Here is a 16,618-nt window from a genome sequence, read left to right as displayed (position 1 = left end):
TCTGGAGTCGAGAGATGCTGTGATTGTCTTGAGCGATGAAAGGCTAAGTTAGGCAGTTATGCATTGTATTCACTTTCAATAATTGAGCTGTAGCAAGTATTTTGCTGTCTATGTGGAAAATAATAGACCAAGAGCCCAAAGCAGCCAAGGCCCCAGCTCTTTCTCTTCTTCCCTTCATCACTCCAACATCCCACAGCAGGCAGCAGCTCCCTTCACTTCTTTCCTTTCCAGGGATTTGGAGTGAGTATAACCACCCAAGAAGGAGCCACAGCAGCAGAAAACTGCTTCTCCCAGGCCTGACAAGAGGATCTGTCATTTTTTGCTAATTTAAAAGTTGTGAAATTGCCCCGATTTTGATGTGCGGTGGGCTGTTAGCATGTACAAAACATGTTTGGGCTGTTTCACGTCTTTCTAGCTAGTGCTATGCACACCAGCTCAGTATATAAAAGGCCGGAGCAGGGGGATAAGCTCTGTTTTTTGGGGGGGTTTTGCTCCTCAAGGGAGACAGTGCAGCCTATTTCCCACCTTTCACGCTTCTTTATCTCCTGTTCTGCATCTCCATAGGGCTTCTCCATAGTAAAATGGCACTATGCATAGATATTTGGAGGAAATGCATGAGTTTTGCAATACTTAAGAGCTCTAAGGTCAATTGACTGTGGCTGTTCTGGTGATTAGAACGGAGAATATCACTTGGTTTCATTTAAAGGTGGATCTCCATTTCTAAGACGCTTCTGGAATTCAGAAGCTTGTTACTGCTCTGTTTTTCTTCAGAAAGATCCAAGTCTGTTCCCTTTGTTTAAATACAGCAAGCCAGTGTTTTCAAAGGGAGGCAAGAGGGTGAGAAAGAAGTGTGGGTGCTCCTCTGAGATTGAGCCCATCCATTTTTATCTTGTTATATATCATTTTTACTTAATGCGGTTATATTATTTCAACTGTGCTTGGATTTTTAGATTCGACGCAGAGATGAAGTTGCTATAACAACATGATGATTCACGTAATGCTAGCAACAATCTGCCGGGATTTATTTTTCTATCGTGACGACTTTAATGTTTTTGGTGGGGATTTCTGTCTATTTCAGATAGACTGCACCACGAGCTTTCAGCAGAGTTTTTTTTTTTTTGGATTACCTGGACTCAAAAGTAGTAGCACCTCTATATAATGCTCTTCACCCAGCAATCTCAAAGCACTTTGCAGAGGTAGTAGTGTTATGGCAGACTGATACTGGGGGAAAAAAAAAGGCACAGGGATGTGAGACTTGGCCAAGCACATTGAACTCGTTGAGGTGCAACCTGAGCTTCTAGTGCCTTATCTTAGGCACTAGAAGGCACAGTTAGGCACAGTTTGTTATCCATTTTATTCCTTCTTTTACAGAGCCACCTGATAAGAATGTGGTTGTTTATGAATTAAGGATCCATGCAGTTAAATGAGAGAGAGACAGAGAGACAGAGAGAGACAGAGTGTGTGTGTGTGTGTGTGTGTGTGTGTGTGTGTGTGTGTGTGTGTGTGTGTGTGTGTGTGTGTGTTAGTTCAGAGATCTCAAATTTCTCCTGGAAGAAAATTGTGAGAACCTTTGTTACTACCTAAGGTGACTTGAAGTCATTGGAGAGTTTGGTGAAAGATCCAGGGGAACTTGATTTATCTATCTGTCTGTCTGTCTGTCTATCTGTCATATATTAATTGCAATAATATATATATATATTAATTGCAGTTATCAGAATTAAGCTGATCCTCCTTTGCAAGGAACAGTCTTGATAGGAGCCTTCTTGTGGCACCTCTAAAGACTATCAGCTTCTCTTTTCACCTTTGAAACTCAGGCAAGGAATATAAATGCCTTTGGCATCCTGAAGAATTAAACTGAGAGCTCTGTCCCCTGCTCTCCCTTTTATGCCTAGGATGTAGAGTGAAGAAAGTAAAGCAGATGCAAAGTACCTGACACTTTTCTTGGAGTGGTGATTTTATTATTATTATTATTAATGCTACTTTGTCCTTTCTCATTAACAAATCTAGGATAGCTTGATCAAGATTTTTGCTGGCTTATGCTGTGGTACTTTTAGACTTTTATTTATTTGTGTGGTTTGTGTAATAGCAGATACTAAGTTGTCTTCATGGCAAGATCCAAACAAGATTCGTGGTACACAGGACTTGCATCTGGATTTGGATCACAACTCTGCCATCTGTGGATTATTCCCAGATAGACTTTCAACAGATATCTATATCTATATATACATAATATAGATACAAAAATAGTAGATAATATAGATACAAAAAATTATATATATATATATATATATATTTCCATGCTCAAGTAGTGCTGTAGCAAGACCTGTTGCCTTTGTACAAGAGCTGTTCCTGCTTACAAAGTCCTGTGCTGGTCTTAGAAACCTGCAAAGGTAATAACGTGCTTTTGGCCAACTTGACTACTGTGAAAGAGTCTCTTTATCTTGCCTGACAACTGGAATGTAGTTGACACCGTTAAAGGTCTGGGTTTCCTGTCCTGCCTAATTATGTTAAATTGTATTTGCATGCTAAAGAGAGTGGCTGGGAGAGGATGGTGAAGCCGATGTGCATTTTTAAATCTGCAAATGACATAAGAGGAGGCTAAAGTATCAGATTGCTAACTGAAAGGCTTTGCTGAAGTACATGGGTATTTTCATATCTCTGTTTTCCCCTGCACTGAACTGCAGCCCCTACATGAGTTGGTGTTGGCCGTATTAGGGGTAAAGGAGGAATACTGGGAATCCTAAGAAAACAGCCAGCATAGGAAACCCTATGTATAAATGTAATATTAGTACATTACCCAGCAAGTGGTTCTGAAGTACTGGTCTTATCAGCAAAGTATGGTTATTTTTCATGTGAATTTTTATCTGAGTTTCATGTTCTTGCACCTGACTTTGCAGCTGTGGTAGATTATCTTAGGAGAGTAAAAAGCTGTTTTCACCCTGTACCAGAGGAAGTGCCTTCTCCAAACCATGTCTGTCCATGCTACTGACCAAACTCTGCTCTGCTTTTTTAAAAGCTGCTGAGGTATTTGGGTACCACAATGAAAACACAGTAAAATTACAGTCAGTAGAAAATAGCTGCTAGTAAATTATAACTTTGCGAGAGATGCAATTGAGAAGTTAAAAGCTTGTGAAGCAGACAAGCCAGCTGGGTATGTGAACGGATGCAGACATCACGAAGGGGTGTTGCCTTCACTTCTTTCCAAGATGTTGTTGTCATAATGTAGGGTGCACATGTACATTTTTATGATGATTATAAGATGACTGCCCTCTGAGCCATGCAATTTCTCCTTCCTTTTGATAAGCTGGTAGTCAGGAGACATGGAAGGAAGAAAAGAGAACATCTGTGTTTTACAGAATTGTTTTCTGGAGTTTTCCATCCTTGTCTCTTCAAAGGCATCTGTCCATCATGGGATGCTTTGGGCTACTCCATACCAAGTCCAAACTTGCACCCTCACAGTTCTAGTATTTCATGTAGATCACTATTTTTTTATAGTTTTTCACTTGCTATATCTTTTTTTCTTTTTCTTTTTTCTTTTTTTTTTCTTTTTTCTTTTTTTTTTTTTGCTTATACAGAAAAGCTTTTAACACTTATGATGAATTTGTCAAACCATTGTGGTAGAACAGGCATAGTGGAAGAGCTAGTGCCTTGTTTTGAAGTCAAGTAGAAGCTCCTGCTGTTGCAGCTTCCCTTTAGCTCTTTTGGCAGTTGGGAATCTCTTGACATGACACGAGGAAGTTTCTGCACCATAAATTTCAGTGAGTGAGATAAGCATCGAGCTTACATTTTAATTTTAGTTCGAGCAAACATTTTAATTTTAGTTCAGCGTGGCAGAAGAAGCTTGCAAACACATCATGTTGGTTGCAACATCTCTTTGGTGTCATAGTTGTTTTTCTGGAACAATATAGTGGGTTGACTGCTGCAAAGCAAGAGTTTGGACACCTGTAAAACTGGCCATGCAGTTAGCTATAAGTTAACCCAAACAACCTTTCAGTAGCCACATGCAACAAGCTGCAATTTTCAGGCTTGACCCCTGTTTCTACCCTTAGGAATGCGATTCAAGTACAAACTGCTGGCCCTACAGGAGCTTTGAATCTTTAGTGCTTTGTGTTGTAGCTATAAGAATGGAAACGCTGCAGTTGGTCCAGCTCTGTAGTTCAGCTATCTTCCACTGGACCCATCTGCTAGTTAATCCTGCAGAAGAAACGGAGTTGATAACAAGACAGTAGGAGCTGTCGTAAGCATTTTTTTATGTCTAGCAACTGGGCATGGCATAGGGGAAGGCATGGACGTTACTCAGAAAGGCAGTGGAGTAATGGAAGGTGATGGGTCCATATGGAGTAGAAGTACTTTCAGAAAAGGGACCTTCTCCTCCTCCTGCAGTTTCCATGGAAATGAGCTCTGATAGTGTTAGAGGTTCTCATAACCTCTCTCTGTAAACCTTTAGTTGCTCAAAAGAGGGAGCTGGTTGCAATCTGTTTAGGCCATTTGGCATGGCATCTCCACAACTGTTCCTCACAGTGTGTTTGTTATTTTGCATAACAATGAGAGGTGGTCCAGCAGTTAGGATGCTAACTTTGAAGGGAGGGTGTGAAGAAACCTGTTTTTCTCTGCAGGACACCTGGGAAGGATGGGAAGGAGGACCAGACCTTAGTGGAGATGATGCTGTTTGAAGTGTATGTTTCAGATTTCTCCAGTTTTGCTAATGAACAGTGTTGTCAGCAATGCAGGTGTAAAGGATGCTGTATGTGGCAGCTGATTCACTTTGACAGTGCCCTGGTTTGCACTCCGGAGGCTATTTCTGTTTCTGGGGTGATGCTGTACAGCTGACAGGCACAATCTGTGTGTCAGCTCAGGAAAATGCCTGGAGAGCCCACCAAGCCTTCTAAATATCAGCCTTATTGGACATCGTACAAGCGAGGGGGAATCTGTGCCTCCACTATCTCTTTTTTTTCCCCCCTCTCTTTTAATAAATATTGTGTTTTTGTGTGCTTGGATGGCATTTTCATTCAAAAAGGGAGGGAAGGAATGAAAGTGTCATCCACACCCATGGTGCCAGGCACATAACTCAGGCGGATTACTCATAAAACTGCACGCTCAATCTGAAGCTATGAAAGATTTCTTCTACCAGTTTCCTCCGTTTGTCCACAAACTTGAAATTAATCTCACCTAAACCTTCAGTATCATTTGCTCTACCGGTGCAGGCAGGAATGGTTTTCTTTTGTGGCCGAATGTTTCAGACCAAAAGGAAACCCAAATGTGTGTGTAGCTATTAAATGGAGGCATTCACTCCATTTTTTTTTTTCTTTTTAAAGAGGAGGATCCCAGGCTGAAGATGAGGTATGCCCCCCTGGAAGACAAAGGGATTGCCTTTGGTCTTTTAGCATGTGTGTTAGCAAACCTGGCTTGAAATTCGTTGCAACTTTATCAACATCATCATCGTCCTCTCCCTATATTTATATACCTAGAGTGGCAGAGTCATGCAGTTGAAAGCAGGTGGGTGTAGAAGTCATGAATTCCCAATTCTTGGCCGCTATTGCACCTCTTTCTTCCTTTAGGAAGGCAGTACAGTAAGGGTTAGGTTGGATCCCCCATAAAAGAGCCTCCTCTTGACCAGAGGCAATGGTGGCTTTGCTCAACGAGAAACTGGAAGAGGAAAAATCAGCACAGAATGAACATGTACAACTCAGCTGACAGGGCTGCTAATCTCTAACGTGCTGGTGACATGTCTTAAGAGGTAGTAAAAGGCTTTTTTTAAAGTTCCCGTCTACCCACTAGCTACTTCTACCCAGCCCAACTTCAAGAGGACAGAATCACAGAATCACAGAATGGTTAAGGTTGGAAGGGACCTCTAGAGATCATCTAGTCCAATCTCCCTGCTCTGGCAGGGACACCAGTGCACGTGGCACAGCATTGCATCCAGGTGGTTTGAAAGATCTCCAGAGAAGGACACTCCACAGCCTCCCTGGGCAGCCTGTTCCAGGGCTCTGTCACCATCACAGTGAAGAAGCTCTTCCTCACCTGGAGATGGAACTGCCTGTGTTTTAATTTGTACCCATTACAGCTTATCCTGTTTCTGGCCACCACTGAGAACTGAGAACAGTGGCCATCCTCTTTACATTTTCTCCTCAAGTATTTGTACATATTGATCAGATCTCCTCTCAGCCTTCTCTTCTAAAGGCTAAACAGGCCCCACTTGCTTATACAGGAGATGCTCCATTTCCTTAATCATCTTTGTCACTCAATGATGGAGTCTCTCTAGAAGCTCCACATCCCTCTCATACTGGGGAGCCCAGAACTGCACCCAATACTCCAGTTGCGGCCTCACCAGAGCTGAGTAGAGGGGCAGGATCAGGTTCCCCTCGCTCGACCTGCTGGCAACGTCAGACGTGAAAGTGCAGCAGGGAATGTCCCAAGCATGAGATGTTGAAGGGAAAGGTCTAGTACTTGGTTTTACTTCTAGGTGGCACTATGACTGTTGTGCTTGTTCTGTTTGCTAAGGTTGTTCTTGTGATCAAGCTGTTGAAGTTCGATGAATTACTGCTCACCAGATTATCATCATCCCCATCAAAGAGGAGAAAGCACTGAACTGATTTGCCTGATAGTGGCAAATGTGAATTTAATGGGTTATATGAGAAGGTGGTTGGGAATTGCATCCTCTAAGTGCAATAATTCAATAAGATCAGTGTTTACCAAATACCTCACGCAATTTGTTCCAAATCTTGATTAAACCCCTAGGCCAGTTTCCTGTCCTGAAGCTCAGGCAAACTTACTTTTTATTTACTACTTTTTATTTTATGCTATTTTTTGCACCACCTCTCATAGTTTCTCACAGCCAGCAACAACAAAATACCAATATGGGAGGGGAAAGGCTGCAGGCATAGTGCAGAATTGGCTTGGTATATTTGCACAGAGGTCACTGAAGGCTGAGGTTGCTTCTGAGGGCAGATGCAAATCACTGCTGGGCTTTTATCTCTGCAGTTTTCCTCGCTGGGGAAATTGTGTCCATTTCAAATCTTTTTTTTTTTTTTTTTTTAATTTGTCGGTATAGTTTAGAAATAATAAATGTTTGTTAATGCCTTCAAAATTCTACTGTATTTAACTGAAGCAGTAAAGCAGATGCTGCATTTTCATTACGTGATGCAGAGGAAGGGCTTCTTCTTTGGCATCAACTGAACAGATGAGTGTGTTCATTGGGAGAAGGGCCTTTCGTGGGAACAGACTGTTGAATGGACACTGCAGTTCTCTTTGTAGAGAGTAAATCCGGACATTAATATCTGTTGCAATTCAGATACCCCATGGAACCTTCCATTTATCTGGCTAATGGTCATCTTGTATAGTTGAGCTCCTGAGGACAGAAATCCATGTCATCTTGAGCACAGCTCTTGGTTGCATCTCAAAAGCTTGGTGAATGCAAGACCTGTTATTCGGAGATGCGAGGAGCTGCTTTATTGCAAGGGAAATCAATACTTTTAGAGTCACAGTAGTGGTTTTTTTTTTTTTCTAGAAGGAGAGTCACTAGGATGAAAGCTAAAAATGGACATTCTGGCAAGGTCAGGATCTATGCACATGTATATAAACACGTGTGAGAAACAACCTGCCGGTGACAAATGCACGGATCTTGATTCAAAGTGGCTCTTTCATCTTCCCTCAAATTTAATATGTGCTGAAGTCCTGAACTCGGTTGTGGCCAGAGCATTCCTCCCATGGCAGGGTCAGCTAAAGAAAACAGGCCAGTTAAATAAGTGATTCACCTGTTGCATCATGGATTCAAATTCTTATTTTTTCAGAAATATCCTGAAACTAATTCAAACTCTTTGCTTTTGCATCTCTGGAACATTGGAGATCCTAAAACCCTTTAACAACTTGCAGCTTCATTTCTTCTTTCTTTTTCAATAGAGATGCTTTTCCCTTGCTTAGCAGCAATGTTTTGAGGAACCAACACTTGCGTTTGCACCTGTTTAATACAACATGGCTTAAAGAGTACAGGTTCTTGCTGGGCGCCAGAGCTAACAGCTCTAATGGTGTTTGACAGTATCCTCAACAGTGAAAGTGAAATAATTTTCATCTCAGTACTAATCTTCTATCTCTTTTTTTCCTTCTAGATTGCAAGGAAGTCTTTTGTGACCAGGAGAAAAGGACTTTGGAAACAATTGGTAAGACCATCCCTGTAGGACTAGATCATCTTTGCGTGTGTAAGGATGAGGCTCAGGCAAATGCAAATATCGTCTGTGATTGCTGGGATGAAATGGGTTATTTATAGCACGTTCACCCTCTTTTTGACTGAGTTGGCAAAAGGGAAAACTGTTTTAATGAACATTTTGGCTTCCATCCACTCCAAAGCAAGGCCTTCCTAGACAGACCTTTTATTCTTTCTAAACCTCCCCCAAGCTAAAAGCGTGCTAGGTAATATTGTTTTAAGTGTCTGTGCTAAAATGGTTGGAAATACCACTTATCTAACTCAATTAAAAAGCCACCTGTTTGCCTATTCAGGCATAGCTGATGGTCTGGCTAGTTGTCTTTTTCTACTCCTACATCCTTGGTCTTTGTGCCAAACGCAGTCATCCTACAGAAAGCTAGTTGATAAGCAGGGATTGGCAATATGTTGCTTTTGCTTTTCTGCGTGCTGATACGATGGCGAGGCCAGGGAGGGAGTCCCTGTGCGTCATGCCTTGGCTTGACTCATGAAGAGAGCAGCTTCTCTCCTAGAGAGAGCTGCAGCCGTGTTTTTCTCTTCTCCCTTGCTGTTGCTGACATGCTGGTCATTTGATGGTTTGGTATCTTTGATGTCTAGAGCAACGCGCAAAACAAATGAGATAAGAATAATGTCAGGGATTTGAATCATGGGTGCTTAAAGAGGCAATGCCAAATTCCCTGAAATCTCTAAGAACTTGGTGGTTTTGTGGGCTCAACTTCATGTTCCTCCTTGCAGAAGCTCTTGCTGGAGTTGAGTATAACTGCATTGTGCCCTGTGTAGCGTGGTCTCGCACCGTGACGGTGGTCTGGACCTGCCTCCCTGGGGTGTTGTACATTGGACTGGTCCTGGCAGCAAAGTGCAGCAGCACTTGAGTTACATCACAGAGGAATTGCTGTCTGTTTCTCCAGAAGATTTCACAAGAGGATAACTGTTTTCAGCCAAGAAAGTGGAAGTGAAACTCCTTGATTCTTCCTGTAGCTGCAGTTTTGTTTCCATCCAGCTTTCCTCGGCTTTGAGGTATAAGGAGCAGCTGTGGATTTACACAACTCTTTCATGAGGTCCCTCGGGACAGCAATTTTGGCTCATCACCTGCAGGTCTCGTTAAAAGGAAAGAGAACTTTGTTATTTCTGCAGGCTCTGAGGTCACCTGCTGCAACTTTACAGAGTTGTGGGGTGGATACCTGTTTGATATGCATGAGGTTTCTCTGAAATACCCACAGTCATTCTCACTGAAGCATTTTTTGGCCATACTGCGTAAAGAGCATCAGTGGTGTTACCACTCTCCTGAATGATCACTTGATGCCATGTTTGGTATTAGAGTATTAACATAAATTATCCTTTTACAAGGAGCGGGGCCAAAAGCTCCAGGACTTGGCGCTCAGTGCTGGCTAGTCATACTTTAAAACTTTTTTTTTTTTCCCCCTGAAGGTATCTTTCTTAGCTTTACTGCTTTCTCTTTCCATTTTTTGCTTTGATGTGAATATTCATCTTTGACAGAAAGAAAGGGTAGATTATGTGGGAATATGGTCTCTGGGAACTGTGTAGATCAGTGTGTTAGGAAGCCCTTTGGGTTTGCAGTAGTTGAGCTGGTTGTGGGCAGATTTTTAGCAGCAAGGAGGAATCAACTTTTTGGCATCTCTGCATCCCAAACCCATCTTGATTTCCCTGAACCACAGTTGCAGACTTGAGATAGGAGGGTGCTGGATGATGTTGAGTGGTGTGAATTATGAAGGACACCCAACCTGATGAATACAAAGGTCCCTTCAGGCTCTGAAAAATGTGGTGTTGGTGTCAGTTGAGGCCAAGTTATTTATCTCTCACCAGCTGCCACTGTCTCTCTTGACAGTATGTTTACCCTTGTTGATTTGTTGGCTCCTTCAACCTTTTAACCATTTCTGTGGTGTCTTCATACTCTTGAATGCTTCATCACTATATTCTCCCTACTTTCGCCATATGTACCATGGAAGTTGGGCCAAGTTTTCTTGCATCTGCCCATCTTCCTGCTGTGTGATGCCGATAGGGAGAACACATGGGAACTCGAGGGGAGGTTTACCACAACCACAGGTTGCTCATGAGACATCTTCAAGGACCTTGCTGTTTGGTAACCATGATAGGTACTAGCCCTAGATGTCTGTTCATCTGAGTGCAAAGCCACAGAAGGACATCTCTTGGGGCAAGGAGGCCAAATCTCTGCCCATTCAAGTTGACTATTTTTAACCTTCTACTATCTCTGATTGGAGGCAACAGAGTTGATTTTAGCTCCTCCATTCTCCCCAGCCTGGATCTGTGGTGACTGAACTCTGATGAAGGTAGCTGAACCTCCAGCTTTGCTGCAAGGTGAGTACAAAGCTTGAGCACAGCGTGCACTGTCGCCTATGCCCTCTTCATCCACATGGCTGAGCGTTAGCCCAGGAGCAGATGAGTCTTGGAGAGGCCACTCTGGGCCAATAAGCCAGCAGGTCCTCCCTGAAGACATAGTTCACCTGGCCTGACCCATGCATCTTGCATGCAGGTGATGCAATGAAGAGACTGGAGCATGGCTGTTGGGTACAGGCAGAGCTGGAAGGGGGTTCAGATGCCGCTTCTCCTATGCACATACACAAATACATATATAAAAAAAACATTTTTGCTAAAGCAAACAGCCTTTTATTGTGCCTTGCTTCTTGCTGGATCCTGGTGTATTTTTTGCCTTATCCTTGTCTTTCTGGTCTTAGGAAGTGTGACCATTAAACCTTGTAAATGCTGTTTTTTCCTGGGATATGAGTTCTGTCCTTACAGGAGCTAAGGAGTGGAAACCAATTGCCCTGGGATGTGCATGGAGGCTCGGAATATGTGATTTAGGCTCCTTGAGACACTTGAGTTGCTTTGATTCTCGCCCATCATTTCATATCCACCTCATCCAAGGTGCAGTTCTTGGCCTGTGGGAGCACCCTGCTCCATGGGATGCTACTAGGAACATGGAAGGAGAAGAGCAGCTGTCACTCTTGTTCATCTCTCCATGCTGTTGGGACATTTCAGTTTTGGGGTAGGTTCTGGCCTGATCTTGTCAGTGCGGTGGTCTCTGCAGAGGGCTGGATGGGTCATTGCCCCATTGGTGGTCCTCACTCCACAGCATGCATGTCCTGCACTGCTGCTTTTTCCTGGTGTCTTTAACATTTCAGTTACTGCACGCACAATATCTGGAGACATTTTGTAGCAAAATCCCTTGAAGTGACAACCGTGGGCAAATGCATGTTGAGACAGTGCATTAGGATTCCCGATGTTGTCATCCTAATCTCCTTAGCACCGAAAGAGCTGCTGCTCTGAGCTCCCTCTGGTATATCCCTTTAGAAACGCCATATCTAAGCAAGCGGAGATCTGCACAAAATCCCATGCCTTCCCCTAAGAGCTGGGAAGATGTTCTCCCATATGGGCAGCATAATTTGGTTTCGGCAGATCTGGGCAGCAGTGATAGATTTCAGTGTCTGAATGTCCTTCGGGGGGAAAAGCAAGAGCACCAGGGTTTGCTGAGGACTGCCTTGTGGTCTGGGGAAAAGAGAAAGTGATTCGAGACCATCACAGAGAGCCCTGAGCTTGGTGTCCCCATCTTCCTTCTCCTCCCTTGATTTAGTTTAAGGAGTCATTGCTGTGGTGCAGGGCAATGGGCTGCACAGACTCTGAGATGAGGTTTCAAGGAGCTCAGAAGCATCATAGTGGGGAGAGAGGGCTATATTATGGTAAAGGAACCCTCTCTACATGAAGGAGTTGACATTTTTGAAAATGTAACTGCAAAACTGTCTGTCTTGGTCATTTCTAATCTCCAACTAGTTCCTGGAACTTCTTCCATCTCTTGATCTAGCATGACCAGACTGAAATCCAGGTGAGATTTCTCTGTCTGCTGCCTTATCCTCATTTGGCTAGATTGTGCTGCCCCTTGGGACGGATGTCAGGAGGCAGAAGGGATGATGCATCACGAGACTCGGTTAAATGTTCTGTATTTTTCATGTTAGTGCTCAGTTGTGCAGGGATGAAGAACCTCAAAAGATAATAAGAATAATTTTTTCCCCTGTTTTTTTTTCCTGTTTCCACGTACTCTTTCAGCCATGTAATTCTTGTGTGTTGGGAATACTCCTTAGACAGAGAAGATTTGGATTTAAAGAGAAGGAAAGATTTATGTTAATTTTGAGATGCATGGGAATACAAGGAAATACAGTTATAGTTATTGCAGTAGTTATTGCTAAGGACAGCACTTGAGTGTTTCTCTTCCTTAAAAACGAGCTTAATCTCCACCATGCATAAAGGGATTGATGTAAGCTTTCCTTGGCTGGACAGATGTTTGGAGTGAGCACCAGCACCTGAATGAAGGGAATGAATGAATGAATGAATGAATGAATGAATGAATGAATGAATGAATGAATGAATGAAGGGAAATCTGATGTTGCTTGTTCTCTTACCCTCCTCACGGTTGCTGTCACCTATTTTCTAGCTTGTAGATATCTACAAAGGTACAATAGGTATCTACAGAGATACCGATTGGTATCTACAATGATTATATCTTTAGATACAATATCTACATATTGTAGATACCTGTTGTATCTTTAGATACCATATACCAACAAAGCCTAAGTAAGGTTCTTTCTTCTCTGTCTGTATGTTAGAATGAAGGTACCATGGAATCTGAGGGATATCGTAGAGCAGACACTCAGAGGGTTGTGCTTGGAAGATTGAAAAACTAAATATTGTTCCAGAAGAGGATTTTATTGGCAATAGCAGAGAAGAGAGAAGGGAGTTACAAAATGATTGCTGTGCTGCAATTGCGCAGGAGAAAGGTCCCCAAACTCCTAAACTGATCCAACCGTGAACAGGAGGAAGGCAGACTCTACGGTGCTATCTGAATTTCATCATAATAATGTAAAAGGAGTTACCACCAAAATGATGCTTTTTTGTCTATGAAATTTGAAATGTTGTTGAAATATGGTGAGATTGATGACGGCCTCCTGGCCCTATTGCCCTTCCCTATTCTCGTCTTTCAGCCTGATGCAGGGCTGTTTGCAGCCTGCAGTAGAGAATGTGGCCTCCAAAAATCAAGCAAGGCAAAGATAGTGAAAAGGAGGAGCGTTGACGTGGCACTCGTTATTGAGAGAGGTAGTTTCTTTTGCATTCAAACATTATTCACACCAGTGATGGCTGTTTTAGGGCAGTTCTGCATCATTCCTTGTCTCCTTGAGTGCATAATTGCTTAAGATGTTCTGCTCTGGCTTAAGCTGGCCAGCTGGAAAGGATGTTTTCTCAAAATTTTTGAGCAAGACCCATGAAGAGTATTGCGAGTTAGGATGAAATTTACTCAATCCATATTGACAGCAGATGAGAAGCAGAATAGGGAATAGCCTACAAATAGAGAGCTCAGCTTCAGAACGATGCTCACACAAATGCCAGTTTTGAAGTCACTGGTGAGATCAAGTGTCTTTGCCTACTGCAGAACATTGTCTGCCTGCAAGTGTTATCCCTTCTCAGCAAGGTGGGGTTGCTTAGTAAATAGTTACAATTTTGGGGAAAAATATCTGGAAGTGATTAAGAAGCAATTTAAAATATCAGTGCTTTCCAGTTAATCTTTTGCCTCTGGCATTAAACAGTCTGTATTATTTTTTTTTTCCCCCCATCATTTATAACAAGCTGATTGTCACGCTGTAGGCATTTTTGTGATAAAAACAACTTCATATATCGACCAAAGCTAAACAACCTAAGGCAAGTGTAACATACTCTCCAAACAACTTGAGGCTGTGGATGCTGATTGCTCTAGGGACCAGCAAATTTGGCGTATCAGTGTATTTTTAAATAACTCCTTACTTTCATGATACCAGCTAAGGATGGGGTATTATTTCCATTCTTTCTCTGCCTCTTAGAGTAGAGCAGGAAAATGTTCATAATGTATTTTGCAATTTAATTATTCTAGAAAAATGCCATCAAAGAAAAGGCAAATGCTTGGAGAAGACTGTGAAATTGAGGGGATATAGATGTGCTAGAACATCACTGGGGCTGAAAAAGTTCCACTTGACTCATCACAGGACAACCAAGGTTACAGCTCCAAAACCTCTTGCTGTATGTTGGTCCCACAAAATAACATAAGGTATTGCTAAGAATAATGCAAGTCTCACACTGTGAGGTGGCTAATTGTCCTGAGCTTGCCCAAGGAGCTTGAAGAAGCTCAAAACCCCTCTAAACTGGGTCTAGAGGAGTCTTTCATTAGTAACTGCTTTCATTAGATGGATCTTGAGGTAGCTTTTGAGTCGGATTTCTTTGCAACCCTCTTGACCTTTGCTTGGTGTTGCAAGTGCTCTTACAAACCCCCTGTTAACTGTCTCAAGCAGCTGCGTGGAAAATGTTAGGCTCAGTTATCAATCTAAGAGATGCTGAGTGCAAGGAATAAAGAATGCATATGTTTATTCGATTTGCTCTTTCAATTAAATGCTATCTGGTTTTCTGGAATGAATGATTTTATAGTTGGTGTTGGTAGGGTTGGACTGCAGTAGGTGTGTGGGTGACCTGTTTGTAGGACTGAGCTTGTGGGAGTAGTCCCTAGTTGCTGCTGGCTTTGATCCGGGAAGGCGTCTGCCCTTCGTCTACACAGGAGTCTTTGGACCTGCCCTCCCCAGATCTCTTCTGTTAAGAAAGGCTGACTAAAGGCAGCAAGAAAATTCATTGTTAGGAAATTCTTGGAGAAGGGAAGCAACAGAGGAGGAACCTTTGGCATTTGAGTCCATCCATGTGCTCTCTGCTTCCTCCAGGCTGTCATGGTCCAGTGTATCCGATGTCTGTAATGCCACTGGCTTGGTATCTCTCTTTAGATATCCTCGCAAAACTCTTCTATCTCTCTTCTCTCCTGTATGCATTTGAGGGAAGAAAAAAATTCTGAGGGTTTGCTGATGGTTGACATGTAAGAAACTGTAAAACAAGGCTTTCTTGGACCGTGTTGCTCATGACTTGGATGCAGCGACAGATCTGTTCATTGGCTCCCAGCCTGTGAACACCTTCTTGCTCTTCTCTGTCCTTTGTCCACTTTATTTATTTATTTATTTATTTATTTATTTTCCTAGTTAATGAAATTTGAAGGCTGTTACGCTAAGACACCACCCTTCTCAATAAGATTTTTCTTCTGGGCTTTTGCTTCCTCCATTTAGGACTGGAGAAAACAGGTGAAGTACAATCTAATGAAGAAACAGAGTCGTGGAAAGCTCTGCCAGTCTTAAAAACCTGAGCTTGGGACATCAGCAGATCCCAGGTGCTTCTGTTGGCTGGTTGACTTCTGCTTCTGAGCCATGTTCCTGTGGCAGATGTACATTGAGCAATGCTGAAATTGGGAACTGACACAATGGAGATTTTAGGAAGAAGTTGATCAAAACACCATTGGTTGGCTGATTTGCAGTTTGCTTGGACATACTCCTCAGAGGACTGTGGTCTTTGAGTGGTCTAGTCGGCATAATTTGTCTTTTCACTTTCAACCACCCTCATGCCTAACCTCTTTGATAAAGAGCTCAAATTCGTTTTCAAAGCTCTATATTTACCATAAGCAGTGTAGGCTCTGCAGCTGTTATAGGGAAACCATAATTAAGGGCAAACTACCAGAGTTTACTGTCTAAATTAGCAGGTAATTGCATACAGTGAGAGAGGAAGGGGGCCTGATGGTGGGGAATCTGTAGGCTGCTGTGTTATTTACAAAATAACTTCATCATTTTATTTTGCGATCTAATTATAAAAAAACAAGGGGAGGAAAAAATTGGGCAATAATCAGAGTAGCTGACTCATGAAATCAAGAGGATAAACAGTTCTCTCCCCTTAAATGAAAAAGAAAACAAAAGTGTATTTTGAAAGTGCTATGAGAGGGAATATTTACAGGATGTAAAAACTAACAAAACTTCTTTGTGTCATAGGGAAACTTGATGCTGAGAAGCTTCCTAACTCTGCCATGCAGTTAAATCCAATTTGGCAGTGCTGTAGTAAGGTTAGTTAAATATCTAATAGGCAAAAGGAAGCATGCTGGGAGAGGCCCGTGCTATGAGCCCACCTGTATTTTCCCCATGTTTGCCAGAGTATTATGTCTCTTAAATGACCATAAAACAAACAAAACATCCACTTTCTGAAGTGTCCCGACCCGTGAAAACTCACCTCGCCCTTTACTGTCTGTTATGATTAAGTTCTTTAGTTCTTTTTCTATGTTCTTGCTGTTGTTTTGAAGAAATACCAAGGTTTGGTGTAAAATACAACCCAAACCTGTGCTCGTCCAAAAATGTCTAGGTGTATTTATTTACTATAAATTTAATTGTTTACAATTGCACATTTATTTAACATATATATTTTATATGTCAAATAGGAATGTTGATAACATAATAGTTTTACTGGCTAGACTGTCCCCATCTTGGATAGAAGTATAAAAGCCATGGGGCT

At 42.3% G+C, this 16,618-nt stretch overlaps 1 protein-coding gene across 2 annotated transcripts in view; it reads left to right on the top strand.

Annotated features, from left to right (window-relative positions):
* Nucleotides 1-8,120: 8,120 nt before the first annotated feature.
* Nucleotides 8,121-16,618, top strand: part of TSNARE1 (t-SNARE domain containing 1) — a 362,567-nt gene continuing 354,069 nt past the window's right edge. For both annotated transcript variants that reach the window (XM_026047164.1, XM_026047163.1), the window contains exon 1: nucleotides 8,121-8,156. The gene's annotated coding sequence lies outside the window, so the exon portion shown is untranslated. The remainder of the gene's footprint in view (nucleotides 8,157-16,618) is intronic.

Source organism: Nothoprocta perdicaria, unplaced genomic scaffold (assembly GCF_003342845.1).
Source record: "Nothoprocta perdicaria isolate Ctin4 unplaced genomic scaffold, notPer1 scaffold_48, whole genome shotgun sequence".
NCBI classification, from domain to species: domain Eukaryota; kingdom Metazoa; phylum Chordata; class Aves; order Tinamiformes; family Tinamidae; genus Nothoprocta; species Nothoprocta perdicaria.
Note: the sequence above shows the minus strand (reverse complement) of the source record. Positions and strands in the feature narration are given on the sequence as shown.